This window comes from Moschus berezovskii, chromosome 18 (genome assembly GCF_049115385.1).
Source record: "Moschus berezovskii isolate FMDL1 chromosome 18, NW_MosBer_1.0, whole genome shotgun sequence".
NCBI classification, from domain to species: domain Eukaryota; kingdom Metazoa; phylum Chordata; class Mammalia; order Artiodactyla; family Moschidae; genus Moschus; species Moschus berezovskii.
The window spans coordinates 52,316,353-52,330,766 of NC_142477.1; the positions used below are offsets into that span (position 1 = coordinate 52,316,353).

A 14,414-nucleotide genomic window follows, 5' to 3' on the forward strand; every position below is an offset into this window, starting at 1 on the left:
CATTTAAACAATTTTTCACCTGCTGGAGAAGAGACAATGGCCCCACAACTTGATAAATATTTGCAAAAACAGACAGCCATATTAAAAGGATTAAGAGCAAAGACAGCCCACATTTTAAAAACATAAATGCATCTATTATCCACCATTAGAACCCTGTACCCACCTGACAACTAAGTTCCCAAGAAACAGCCTCTGCATTTTTAACTTTTCAGCTAATATTAGATCCACCTTCACTTACTGAGATTTAATCTAATTAGTAAGGGGAAAAAGTTATTGATATTGAAATCTACTTAGAGAACTTCAGAAGAAAAAGAAAACCGAGACAAGAAAAGACTGACACACTGCCTCTGAAGTATGGAGTGTTCAACAGCATGGTTAAGCACATCATCAGCCCTGGCTGTATTACCAACTATGGTTTTGAGGTAAAAGGGTTTTATAATTACTCACTTCAAATTTAAAATACACCATCACCTTAAGGAAAAAGAAGGGAGGCCATGTGGCTCACTGATGCAAAGTCGAGGGAGAAAAAAATATATTATGTTCTACCATCTTACCACATTATGCATAGATTATTAGAGATAAATATACCCACATCAATCTCAACCAGACATTTTGCCAAGATTTGCAAAAATGAAACAGGGAAAATACAAATGAAAATAAAGCCAAAATGGGTCTGGTTAAAAAATTTTAACCAGAAGTGCCACCTGGAGAGCATGAAATCAGTTCAAGAAGATAATTTGAAGCAGTGAAGATTTCTGAACCAAAAAAGGTATTTCACACAGATATAAAATGTATTTTTAAAATACCAATTAGTCTAACGTGGTTTGGAATCAGATGCTTTCTAACACATTTGTTCACCTTAGTGTTTTTGCTATTCATTTTACCCCTTAGCCTCTGACTTTCTCTAAGACCTGCATCTTGCTAATTTCAGAATCACCAACATGGAGATTTTTCATAGATAAAACTGCTAAGATTGGGAAGAGTCTATTTTATAACTAAGGTTTTGAGTATCCCTACAGAAAGAACCACAACTGGTTTACTCTGAGGAAACTTTCACTCTTTATATAACAAATACGTCATAGTATTTCTGTGATTAACTGAGGGCTGCTCTTTTTAATCCTAACAATCCAGCTATATATGATTAAACAATATTGGATAGTTTTCTAAGTCTTTTCCAGTCACATTTATCTTTTTTCAAAACCAGGGATGTTAGCTTATTTAAAATAATTCTTTACTGGAAAGCAATTGAAGGAAAAGGTCATTAAGTCCTCCACAAAACATACTTCCAATGATTTTTAACCTGAGATGACTGAAAGAATATCTTTTGATTTCTAAAGGTGCAAACTATTTTTAATAGTCTTACTGTGGTATCAGTTCAGTTCAGTCGCTCAGTCGTCTCTGTGTCTTTGCGACCCCATGGACCTCAGCACACCAGGCCTCCCTGTCCATCACCAACTCCAAGAGTTCACTCAAACTCATGTCCATCGAGTCGGTGATGCCATCCAGCCATCTCATTCTCTGTCGTCCCCTTCTCCTCCCACCTTCAATCTTTCCCAGCATCAGGATCTTTTCAAATGAGTCAGCTCTTCACATCAGGTGGCCAAAGTACTGGAGTTTTTTTGACATACACAAAGTACATATATTTAAAGTATACAGTGTGATAAGTTTTGACAAATATAATCATCTGTGAAACCATCACCACAATCAAGATACTAAGCATATCCATCACCCTCCATAATTTTAATAGCCTTTTAATCCCTCCATTTCTCCCCTACCCTTGTCCCTGTCCCCAACCCTCAGAAAATCACTGAAATGCTTTTTGTCACTAAATATTAGTTTGCATTTTCTAGAACTTTATATAAATATATTCCAGTATGGCAATACTACTCTACATACTCCATTTTGTCTGACTTCTCTCACTCCACATAATTATTTCAAGATTTATCCATGTTGTGGCATGTGTCAATGGTTCATTCTTTTTTTATTGCTATATACCATTTCATTGTATAGATATACCACAGTTTATTTATCTATTCACCAACTGATCACGACTGGGCTGTTTTCAGTTTTGTCCTATTACAAAAAATCCTGCTGTAAAAATTTATGTGCAGGATTTTGTATAAACGCAAAGTTTTCGTTTGTTCTAAGAGTAGAATGGCTTAGGAGATTAGTTTGCATTTACTTTAAGAGACTGCCACACTGTTTTCTGAAGTGGCTGTATTATTGTACACCTGTACTGGCAATGAATGAGAATCCTAGTTTTTCTACATCTTTATCAACACTTGGTAAAGTTAGGCTTTTTAATTTTAAACATTTTAATATGTGTGTGGTGATTTTAATGTCTATTTCCCTAATGACATAACATTAAGGACCTTTGCATGTGTATATATACCTTCTTTTTATTTTCTTTGATGAAGTATATATTTAAATTTGTTGCCCATTTTTAAGTTTGTCTCTTTTATTATTAAACTCTCAGTATTCTCTATATATTCTGTATTAAAGTTATTTATCAGATATATAATTTCCAAATAAAGTTTACCCAATTTTGGCTTGTATTTTCACTAACAGCATCTTTCAAAAAGCAGAACTCTAAGTAATATGAAACCCAACATACCAATTTTCTTTTTATGGATTATGCTTTTGGTTTCTTACCTAAGAAATCTTTGCAGAATCCAAAGTGATAAAGATTTTCTCCTCTGTTTTCTTCTAGAAGTTTTATAGGTTTAGGTCACATATTGAGGTCTAGGATACATTTTGATTTAAATCTTTTGTACACAGTATAAGGTTCATGGGGCTTCCCTGGTGGCTCAGACAGTAAAGAATCTTCCTGCAAGGCAGAAGACCTGGGTTTGATCCCTGGGTTGGGAAGATTCCCCTGGAGCTATAAACGTCATGTGTCATTATTTTTGTCTATTTGCTATAAAATGGATTTAAATCAGAAAATATATTATACATAGTCATGCATGTAAAAATTTTGTGTATTTCCAAAGAGTATACTTTTTATATGAGAGTAAAAACTATATAATTTTCAATGAGATCAAATTTGTTAATTGTCTATTTAAATGCTTTAGTATATGCACTTAGTACATGTACTTGGTCTTCTGAATAAAGCATGGCTAAATTCTTCTACTAATTACAGATCTGTTGACTTTTTCTTATATTTTTCCTAGTTTTAGCTTTATAGAATTATGTCGTTAAATATATTAAGGTCAATGCTCAGTTATTTTAGTATATCAATATAAAATATTTACTCTCATTTATGTTCTTTGCTTTGAGTTTCATTTCATCTGATACTAAGATTGCTCCTAGTACTTTCTTTTCAATGGCCTATTTTTAGGGTATCTTTTCTATCCTTTTATTTTTACCTGACTGCATCTTTTTGTTATAGAAGTATCTCTCATCGTCAGATACAGCTGAATATTTTATAATCAGTGTTTTATATCACCCACATTATAAAAGGAGAATTGAACCTATTTAATAGTTATTGCAAATCCTAATGTATATATGCTGCTGCTGCTGCTAAGTCACTTCAGTCGTGTCCGACTCTGTGTGACCCCATAGACAGCAGCCCACCAGGCTCCCCCGTCCCTGGGATTCTCCAGGCAAGAACACTGGAGTGGGTTGCCATTTCCTTCTCCAATGCATGAAAGTGAAAAGTGAAAGTGAAGTCGCTCAGTCAAGTCCGACTTTTCACGACCCCGTGGACTGCAGCCTACCAGGCTTCTCCGCCCATGGGATTTTTCAGGCAGGAGTACTGGAGTGGGTTGCCATTGGCTTCTCCAATGTATATATAGATGTTTTCCATTTATCATAACCTTTTGTTCATTATTTTGGGTTCCCCCCCCCCATTCATGTGTTTTGTTCAATTTATCAAATCTTTGCTTTCTATCCTTGGAGTGAATTTATCTCTTAAACTAAAAAAAAAAAATTTCTCATAAAAAATTCACACAATGTTAAAAAGCAAAAAACATATTTCAACACAGTAAACTCTAACTCCATTCTGTAAGATAATTTACATTAGCTGACTATGTAACCTTTCAGACTTTTTTTTTTTTAAAAAGTACTTTTGTATATATGTCACCCTACTTTTGTTGTTATAGTGTTTATCCTTAATTTTAAATCCTGAATTTAAACTTCATCGACTAAATGGATGTAAATTTGAGCAAACTCTGGGAGACAGTGATGGACAGGGAAGCCTGGCGTGCTGCAGTCCACAGGGTTGCAGAGTTGTATAAGACTTAGAGACTGAAAAACAATATTTAAACTTTGGTTTTTCTTTGGTTTATTATAATCTTACTCTAAATATGTAAAGAATACACTCTAATGGTTCTTCCTCTTTACCAGATGGCAGATGACTCTGCCATCTCCCATGCGGAAATGAGAAATAATGCTGTTTTTTTGTGTGTGTTTCTGTGATGACAATAGTTTCTCCTTCTTTATGATACATTGAGATATGGGCACTCAGAGGGCTCACTAAACTGCAGTACTGTTTTTCATATTAGAGGCTTTTTAAAAAAATTATTTCTTTGATTATTTTATTCTCTCCAGCTTCTCTTTACTTTCCTTTTAGAGCTCTTCATAGAGATATGTTGGAATTTCTCTAGCTAAGCCATTTGTCTCTTAAATTTTCCTTCATACTTACAAAGTACTCCTTTTAGAAGGCATTCTGAGGACATTTTCTTGCTCAATCCTTAGTTTCACTAATTAATATCTTAGTTACAAATTGACATCTTTATTTTGAATTTTTAAGTCAAATTTTAATCTCCCAAGTTCTACGTTACATTCTTTTTCATGAATACAAAACCTTTCTCCATCTTGCTGAATATCTTCTTCTGATCATTCCATTACCTGTAGGTCCTTGGACATCTTTTCTTCTGACTTTTGAGTGGGTGTCTTTCTTTCATGGTGTTGATTTCCCTCATTTGCGGTGTGTCATGATTATATGCTTATTCTTTGCTTGAAAATCTGTTTGCCAGATCTTCTGTTTACCACTGCCTGTTTCTAGTGATTAACAGGGGACAAATGGCTTGTCTCCTTTGTGTGTGGGCTTTCTAACCCACCTGGCAGTCAGTACATTACTTGGGCACTGCTCCGCCTCACTGAGTCTAGCACCCACACTCAAGGATTTAGTTTGTGGGTAAACACAGCTGCCATCCACTATCTAACACAAAAAGAAAAGAAAAATAAAGGCAGAGCTCCAAATGTAAAGTACCAATTAACAACTCCGATAAGTTCCCTGATTAATAATCCTGATGAATTCCCCATCTATTTCATATTTCCATTGTCTGTACCTCAAGCTTTGTCTTGCTCTCCTTTTCTATTGCAGATTTAATTCTATCTTAGCTATAGACTTAATTTATTATTATGTGTTTGTTTTCTAATATTTTTGTCATTTCATGAGATTTTGGCAAGGGAGGGAGAACAGACACAATAAAAAAAATCAACCTTTAATTTTCAATCATAAAAGCCCCCATAACAGTATTAAAATAATTAATATGATAAAAGTCTCACATTATTACCTCTCACAAGAATGCCATGAATATCAGCAAATTTCAAGACTAAAATGATAAAGCATTTTCAATAGAGTCTTTGGACTATACTTTGGATCTCAAAAAATTACAAGAAACAAATCTGTGACACCTCAAAAGCAAATCTAACCAGTTCTATTTCATTTGGCTCTGGCATATATCAGAGAATCAATCCAGTCTGATAAGTGATGAATAGCTACAAACATATTACCTCTTCACCAACTGTCAAGTTGACATTCCAATTGTAGGAATCTAGTAAAGCTATTTAATTTTTCTGAGAACTTTCATAATTGCTACAGCCATCATCTCTCTCTCATCAAAATATCCAAAGAAATGGGCTCCGAAGAGAGCATGTAGATGTGTATATGGCAGGGAAGAAATTGTATCCTCAGGGCCCAGAATGTAGTTAATATTCATTAACAATTCACTGAAATGAATTCAACAACGACAACAAAACATTCTGCCTCTGAAGGATCTAACTTTACTCTGGCATCTTGGGGCATAATTTGGCAAATATCCCTTCAGCTTATAACTACGGATATATTTTATACTACATACAACAAACCCTTAAGATTACTGTTGTTCTTTTCAGTTCCTCAAAACTTTAGTATGGTAAATACTAGTATTGACTACAAGATGCAAGTAGGATCATATAGAAAGGACAAAGAAGACAGAGGAAAAAACAGTCTAGGAACAGATGGGACAAAAGTCAGAGGTGACAGTAGGCTTGGTTTATGCTGGGACAAGACCAAACCAATCCCACTGTTACCTCCTTGACATTCATTTCATCTGTTCCTTTCCCTAGACTGTCTTTCTGTTATGTCTTGTCCTTTCTGTACAACCAAATGGCATGTTGCGCTGTTATAAAACTTCTCATGCATGCATGTGTCTTAAGTCGTTTCAGTTTGTGTCCCACTCTTTGCAACCCCTTGGACTATAGCCCACCAGGCTTCTCTGTCCATAGGATTCTCCAAGTAAGAATACTGGAGTGGGTTACCATGCCCTCCTCCAGGGGATCTTCTCGACCCAGGGATTGAAACTATGTCTCTTATGTCTCCTGCATTGGCAGGTGGGTTCTTTACTGCTAGTGACATCTGGGAAGCCCAGTTCTTCTCAAAAGAGACTGTAATGCTTTCCAAAGTAAAGACCACAGTGACAGCACCTTTGTTAAGTTAGTGTTAGTTATTTTATGGATGTTTGGTCTGCCTCACACTACTTTTTTCATACAAAAAGAAAACTTTGAGATTTATTAAAATGCCTACTGTACAAAAAAAAAAATAATAATTGACAAAGTCAGGGATAAAGGAAAGTAGAGGAAATAATCCAGTAGGAGACTGGCTCTATGGTTCTCAGAGACTGAGGCAAAGTAAATACTGTAAGTTTTTATATAAAAAACTAGTTACGTTATACCAAAAAACAGAACATTTATAAGTATCTCCGGCTGCTAGAAAAGAAAATGGTGTTGAAAAAGTTAAATGCCTTGCCCAATGTCCTCTGGCTTCTTTCGTTAGAGGAAAATGCTGGTCTCTTGACTTCAGTGTTATTGCTGCAATATCACACTGAAACCAAATACACAGTGAAAATTAGTTGCTATTATGGCAACCCCTGGGAGAAACAGAGATACCTATTCCCATGTGAGGGATAAGAAATTAAGCTAAGAACCCAACACAAATGTTCTGTGAGGAAGCTGGGTAGAGTGAGAAGATATGAAATGACCTGATCACCCTTAAAGAGGAAACAGTGGTGAGGCAGCAACCTCAGAGGCACATAAGATCCCTACTGCCAGAGGGAGTGGGAGGTTTAAAAGGCTGGGAAACCAGTTTCTAGAACATTCTATATATACACAGAGTCTTAGAAGAAGCAAATCGTTAAGTACTATATGAAACCATGACTGAGAAGACAGATTTTAAAAAATTTCCTAGGGCACTGGTCCAGAAGAAAACAAAAATTAAGGTCAAGTCTACATCAGCCAGTAACAGACTTCTGGGCCCTTAGATTCATTTATTTGGCTCTCCTGACTGTTTGGCTCAGTTTTCCCTTAGCAAGTGTAAAAAATGCTTGAACACCACCACCCTGGGATCCTGTTCAACCAATTCAGATAGCTGTGGCCTTTTAACTCACATCCAAGTGACTTGGCATTGTACCAATATCATTTCCCCTAGTAGAGCCTAAGCGAGAGAGTACACAGCTCAGAGAGCCAGGAGTTAACTGGCTGTTCCCATTCCAGAAAGGTCTGGTTCTTTTCCTAGATAAGGAAACAATACTATATCAAGATGTTTCTATCATTCAATATTACATATCACACTGGATCCACAACTATAAAAAGAGAATTAGTGGCAATACCACTGTCTATTCTCAAAGCATCTCTCTTGAGGCACTTTAGACAACTGAACTTTACTATTCCAGCCCAATCCCTTGGGAAATAAATAGTGATGATTTATTAAAACTTACATTTTACAGATAAGAAAGACCAACAAAAAGAAGCTGAAATGCAGAAGGGAACAGAGTGTCTTGAGGCTACACTCTACTTGTTGAATCACAGTTCTTCCTTATACAAAAGTTAAAGAAAGATCTTCCTTATACAAAAGATATAGACCATGCACATTTACTCATATGTAGCTGACTGTCACTTACTTCACAGTACAGTGTTAAGGTACTCTGTGGACCTGGCCCTATTTGGGCCCCCTCTCTGTGCCGCCATGTTCCTTTGCCAGGGTCATGGTTTCCTGCCTTTTCTCCCATGAAACCCATTTTTGAAGATGTCTAAAACAGTTTTTGAATGGCAAGTTGCTTCCTCCTACACCAGCAAAAATCTTGGCAATTCCAATTGTCCCTTACAACAATGTGGCCATAATAACCTCTTCAAGTTTGTCTGCCTATAATCAGTCTTTTTTTAAAATATACAACCAATTTATTGGTTTATATTGCCTCGATTCCTCCTGTCTTTACAGAATAGCATGACCCTCAGAGCCAGGGGGTACATTAAATCTATAGTTATTGAGCTGTATTACTTTTTAGTAGGAGGCAGTAATGGCCATATAGAGGGAATAATCATAATACACAAAGAACAGTGAGAATGCATCAGATAAAATTAAAGAGCAATTACTCCCTCCAAAGTAAGTTTTAGTAAAAGATTCTGAAGGAAGACAGCATTATTTTGGTGAAAGACATCGAACAACCTGGGTACAAAAAGCAGAGATTATAAGAAGCAGGCAGTAGTACCCCCTGGGTTGCCGGTTAAGAAGTCTGCCCTGTACAGTTTCTGGAGAACTTTAGAAATGCAAATAACCTGGACAGATTAACAGCACCCGAAGATAACTAGCAGGATACAAAGAAACAGCACCTTTCACTATGAGGAGGCATATTCCTTCAGGCAAACAAAGAAACAGGACAGAGTCAACATCTGTTTCATATAACAGCTTGGCTGCTGAAAGAAGCAAACTTTAAAAAATGGCTTAGCTGACAACCCTCAAAAATCATTCAGTCACTATTGCACGGGCTGAAGTAAATGGGCAGATAAACACAACTTGCACTTTCCATACTACCCTCACCAAAAGACGGTGCAAACAAAAACCCTCATGTCTTCCCTTTTGACTGGCAACAAACAGCAATGAATCCTGAAGTGTGAAAGATAGCTAACTGATTTTTAGCTTTGCCCTGCCTTCCCCAAAGTCAACTGGGAAGAAAAGACAGCCAAAGAGTATATTGGGTGGGGATCTTGGCCAAGATAGGGGGATGGGGAAACAATTCAGACATAACTCATTAGAATATTAAAGGGAAGAAAACAAGTCATTTGGCAAAACCAACCATTTTTTTGGTTGGTTCCAGAATTCAGTTCAAGAAAGAAAAAGCAATATTATGATGTCTGGATCCTTATCAATAAGTGGTAACAAACCAAATGTGTTAAGAGATGAAATTTTCCTCTCTGGATTCTATCAATTTGTAAACAAAATTTCAGAATCAAGAGAAAGCCATCTAAGAAGGTATACAAATCTATTCATAGATTTAAGAACTGGACATTTCTAAGATGAAAAATTATCAGTGCTGTGATGTCACAGTAGTGACCACTGCATCCATCTCAGTTAAATGCCAGATGCTTTGCTTACCTTAGTAATATGGTTAAAATACATAAGTCAAACAGAATGAAAAAAAATGAGAGGCATTAAGACAGACAAGAGATTTTTCTGGTGGAATCTGAAAACAGAAAAAAAAGGTGATTAGGTGGAAAAGGACAAAAACATTTACTACTAACACATGTGCAGTGGCAAAAAATATGCTGGGCAGGTAACCAAGAATCCAATGAGGTCCCTTTCAGTGACTTTCAGGTAGAACACCACGCAGGAAAAGATCACTTTGTCTATGTGGGAGAGAGATATGATCACAAAAGAAAAAGCAATCAATGTGATTTGTTTTATATTCAGAGAACTTGGGATGAAAAAGGCATTATTTAAAGGTGCTTTTGTGGGGTGTGAGAGAGTGAGGGTGTAACTATAATAAAAGTAAATCTCCCAGAAATGTTAGGGCCAGACACTCTCTAAGTACTCGACCTACATTAACTACTACGGTCCCCACAAGGATTACATGATATAGAGACTATTAATACTTCAATTTACAGATAAGGAAACAAAGACACAGGAAAGCAGACTTATCTAGAACCATAGAGAATGGCTGAGCTTAGAAACAAGTCACCAGGAGGAAGGAAAATCCTTCAAAAGATTAATCTTTCTGTCTATCCAGGATCCTGCTTGGTGTCTTGCACAACATCCAGAAAAATAAAAATAATAGAACAAGACAAGCAGAGTAATTAATTAAAGCTAAAGGAGAAAGGATTTAGATTAGTTTAAAAAGACTTTCCAAATTAAAGAATAGGTAGGGAAAAAAAGTTCACTGAGAGATACTACAGAATGACCTCCGTAGGGATCAGAACTGGATGGTGTTAAAAAACGAATCCCTTCAAGTATGGAAAGAATTAACCCAGAACTTTGTTTTAGGCTTATAAGAAATATTTGTCTTTAATTCAAGGAGAGAAGTTTAGTTCATCTTAAGAGTCTCCCCTTGTATTGATAGCCAATCTATGCAGGGACTATGCTAGTGTTGACATTATCATCTCAGTTCAGTTCAGTCACTCAGTTGTGTCCAACTCTGTGCGACCCCATGAACCGCAGCAGGCCAGGCCTCCCTGTCCATCACCAACTCCTGGAGTCCACCCAAACCCATGTCCATTGAGTAGGTGATGCCATCCAACCATCTCATCCTTTGTCATCCCCTTCTCCTCCTGCCCTCAATCTTTCCCAGCATCAGGGTCTTTTCAAATGAGTTAGCTCTCTGCATCAGGTGGCCAAGGTACTGGAGTTTCAGCTTCAACATCAGTCCTTCCAATGAACACCCAGGAATAATCTCCTTTAGGATGGACAGGTTGGATCTCCTTGCAGTCCAAGGGACCCTCAAGAGTCTTCTCCAACACCACGGTTCAAAAGCATCAATTCTTCAGCACTCAGCTTTCTTTATAGTCCAACTCTCACATCCATACATGACCACTGGAAAAACCATAGCCTTGACTAGACAGACCTTGGCAAAGTAATGTCTCTGCTTTTTAATATGCTGTCTAGGTTGGTCATAAGTTAAACAAGCAGGGTGACAATATACAACCTTGATGTACTCCTTTTCCTATTTGGAACCAGTCTGTTGTTCCATGTCCAGTTCTAACTGTTGCTTCCTGACCTGCATACAGGTTTATCAAGAGGCAGGTCAGGTGGTCTGGTATTCTCATCTCTTTCAGAATTTTCCACAGTTTCTTGTGATCCACACAGTCAAAGGCTTTGGCATAGTCAATGAAGCAGAAATAGATATTTTTCTGGAACTCTCTTGCTTTCTCCATGATCCAGCAGATGTTGGCAATTTGATCTCTGGTTCCTCTGCGTTTTCTAAAACCTGCTTGTACACCTGGAAGTTGATGGTTCACATATTGCTGAAGCCTGGCTTGGAGAATTTTGAGCATGACTTTACTAGCGTGTGAGATGAGTACAACTGTGTGGTAGTTTGAGCATTCTTTGGCATTGCCTTTCTTTGGGATTGGAATGAAGACTGACCTTTTCCAGTCCTGTGGCCACTGCTGAGTTTTCCAGATTTGCTGGCATATTGAGTGCAGTACCCTCACAGCATCATCTTACAGGATTTGAAATAGCTCAACTGGAATTCCATCACCTCCACTAGCTTTGTTCGTAGTGATGCTTTCTAAGGCCCACTTGACTTCACATTCCAAGATGTCTGGCTCTAGGTGAGTGATCACACCATCGTGATTATCTTGGTCATGAAGACATTTTTTGTACAGTTCTTCTGTGTATTCTTGCCACCTATTCTTAATATCTTCTGCTTCTGTTAGGTCCATACCATTTCTGTCCTTTATCGAGCCCATCTTTGCATGAAATGTTCCCTTGGTATCTCTGATTTTCTTGAAGAGATCTCTAGTCTTTCCTATTCTGTTGTTTTCCTCTATTTCTTTGCATTGATCACTGAGGAAGGCTTTCTTTTCTCTCCTTGCTATTCTTTGGAACTCTGCATTCAGATACTTAAATCTTTTTCTCCTTTGCTTTTCGCTTCTCTTCTTTTCACAGCTATTTGTAAGGCCTCCCCAGACAGCTGTTTTGCTTTTTTGTATTTCTTTTCCATGGGGATGGTCTTGATCCCTGTCTCCTGTACAATGTCATGAACTTCCATCCATAGTTCATCAGGCACTCTATCGGATCTAGTCCCTTAAATCTATTTCTCACTTCCACTGTATAATCATAAGGGATTTGATTTAGGTCATACCTGAATGGTCTAGTGGTTTTCCCTACTTTCTTTAAGTCTGATTTGGTGATAAGGAGTTCATGATCTGAGCCACAGTCAGCTCCCAGTCTTGTTTTTGCTAACTGTATAGAGCTTCTCCATCTTTGGCTGCAAAGAATATAATCAGTCTGATTTCGGTGTTGACCATCTGGTGATGTCCATGTGTAGAGTCTTCTCTTGTGTTGTTCAAAGAGGGTGTTTGCTATGACCAGTGCGTTCTCTTGGCAAAACTCTATTAGCCTTTGCCCTGCTTCATTCCGCACTCCAAGGCCAAATTTGCCTGTTACTCCAGGTGTTTCTTGACTTTCTACTTTTTCATTCCAGTCCCCTATATTGAAAAGGACATCGTTTTTGGGTGTTTGTTCTAGAAGGTCTTGTAGGTCTTCATAGAACCGATCAACTTCGGCTTCTTCAGCGTTACTGGCTGGGGCACAGGCCTGGATTACTGTAATATTGAATGGAAAAGAACAGAGATCATTCTGTCGTTTTTAAGATTGCATCCAAGGACTGCATTTTGGACTCTTTTGTTGACCATGATGGCTACTCCATTTCTTCTAAGGGATTCCTGCCCACAACAGTAGATATAATGATCATCTGAGTTAAATTCACCCATTCCAGTACATTTTAGTTCACTGATTCCTAGAATGTCGACGTTCACTCTTGTCATCTCCTGTTTGACCACTTTCAATTTGCCTTGATTCATGGACCTAACATTCCAGGTTCCTGTGCAATGTTGCTCTTTACAACATTGGACCTTGCTTCTGTCACCAGTCACATCCACAACTGGGTATTGTTTTTGCTTTGGCTCCATCCCTTCCTTCTTTCTGGATTTGTTTCTCCACTGATCTCCAGTAGCGTACTGGGCACCTACCGACCTGGGGAATTCCTCATTCAGTATCCAATCATTTTGCCTTTTCATACTGTTCATAGGGTTCTCAAGGCAAGTATACTGAAGTGGTTTGCCATTCCCTTCTCCAGTGGACCACATTCTGTCAGACCTCTCCACCATGACCTGCCGGTCTTGGGTGGCCCCACACGGCATGGCTTAGTTTCATTGAGTTAGACAAGGCTGTGCTCCGTGGATACACAATTCGATTCTATGCAGAAAATCACCTCCTTGAGGTAGCCTCTCAACTGGAAATAGCTATTAAATTTTGCAGCAGAAGAATCTGTGCTTAAGTGAGTAATCTGTTCTTCAACACCACCTGCCAAGCACCACACATCACTAGTCTGAAACTAATGTATGGATCCCAACCCTGAAGCTCTATCGTGTATATACATCTCTCCATTACATCATGCAAGAGGCACCACTAAAGTATTTCCACCAAACTCTACAGTATCCTCTCCATTGTAATTTCCATTTCAGTAATTTCCAGGGCATACACAGTTCTTCCAGCAAAATTAAATCCTGCTTGGGAACAGATGGATTCCCACCTTATACACCCCTTTCCTCTAATTTGATCTTTTGAATTGTACTGAGTTTCAATGGCACAGTTAAGATTATAATAAATTCTGCACTTTTAAAAAATTGTTAAGATCCATTTTACATTTTTTATATCATCAAAGTAAACATCAGTAATAAACATCTTAATCAACAGTTTCTTACATTTGGAGGATATTTAATAAAAATTTTGCATCTAGTCTAGTAATTATATGATTAAGTATCAATAATATTTTAAAATAATAGAATTCTCAAACCATTCAGTTTGATTCCATGGATGTTTATACTATGTTCTCTGAAGCCACAAAGTAATATTAAATATTTAATACAAGTCTTAAAATTTTTGCACAGAAAATTTTTCTATTATAAGAACATTCATGTTTTATCATTTTTTCAGTCAAAATGACAAAATCAATGTCAAAGAAAAACCAGAATTTATCAACCATAGTTTATTAAATATTAATACTATAAAAGTCAAAGTGGCTATAAAACAAACTGACAGAAGTAAACCTGGAATGATCTGCCAATACATCATTATATCAAAATAAGAAGGCATAAAAATACTATTAAGATGGCATAAGGTCTGGGTTTTAATTTTATCAATCTTATAATAGGTC

At 37.2% G+C, this 14,414-nt stretch overlaps 1 protein-coding gene across 2 annotated transcripts in view; it reads right to left on the reverse strand.

The window, feature by feature from the left end:
• The window catches only part of ARL15 (ARF like GTPase 15), a 510,715-nt gene that overhangs the window by 312,119 nt on the left and 184,182 nt on the right, over window positions 1-14,414 (reverse strand). The gene's annotated exons all lie outside the window — the stretch shown is intronic.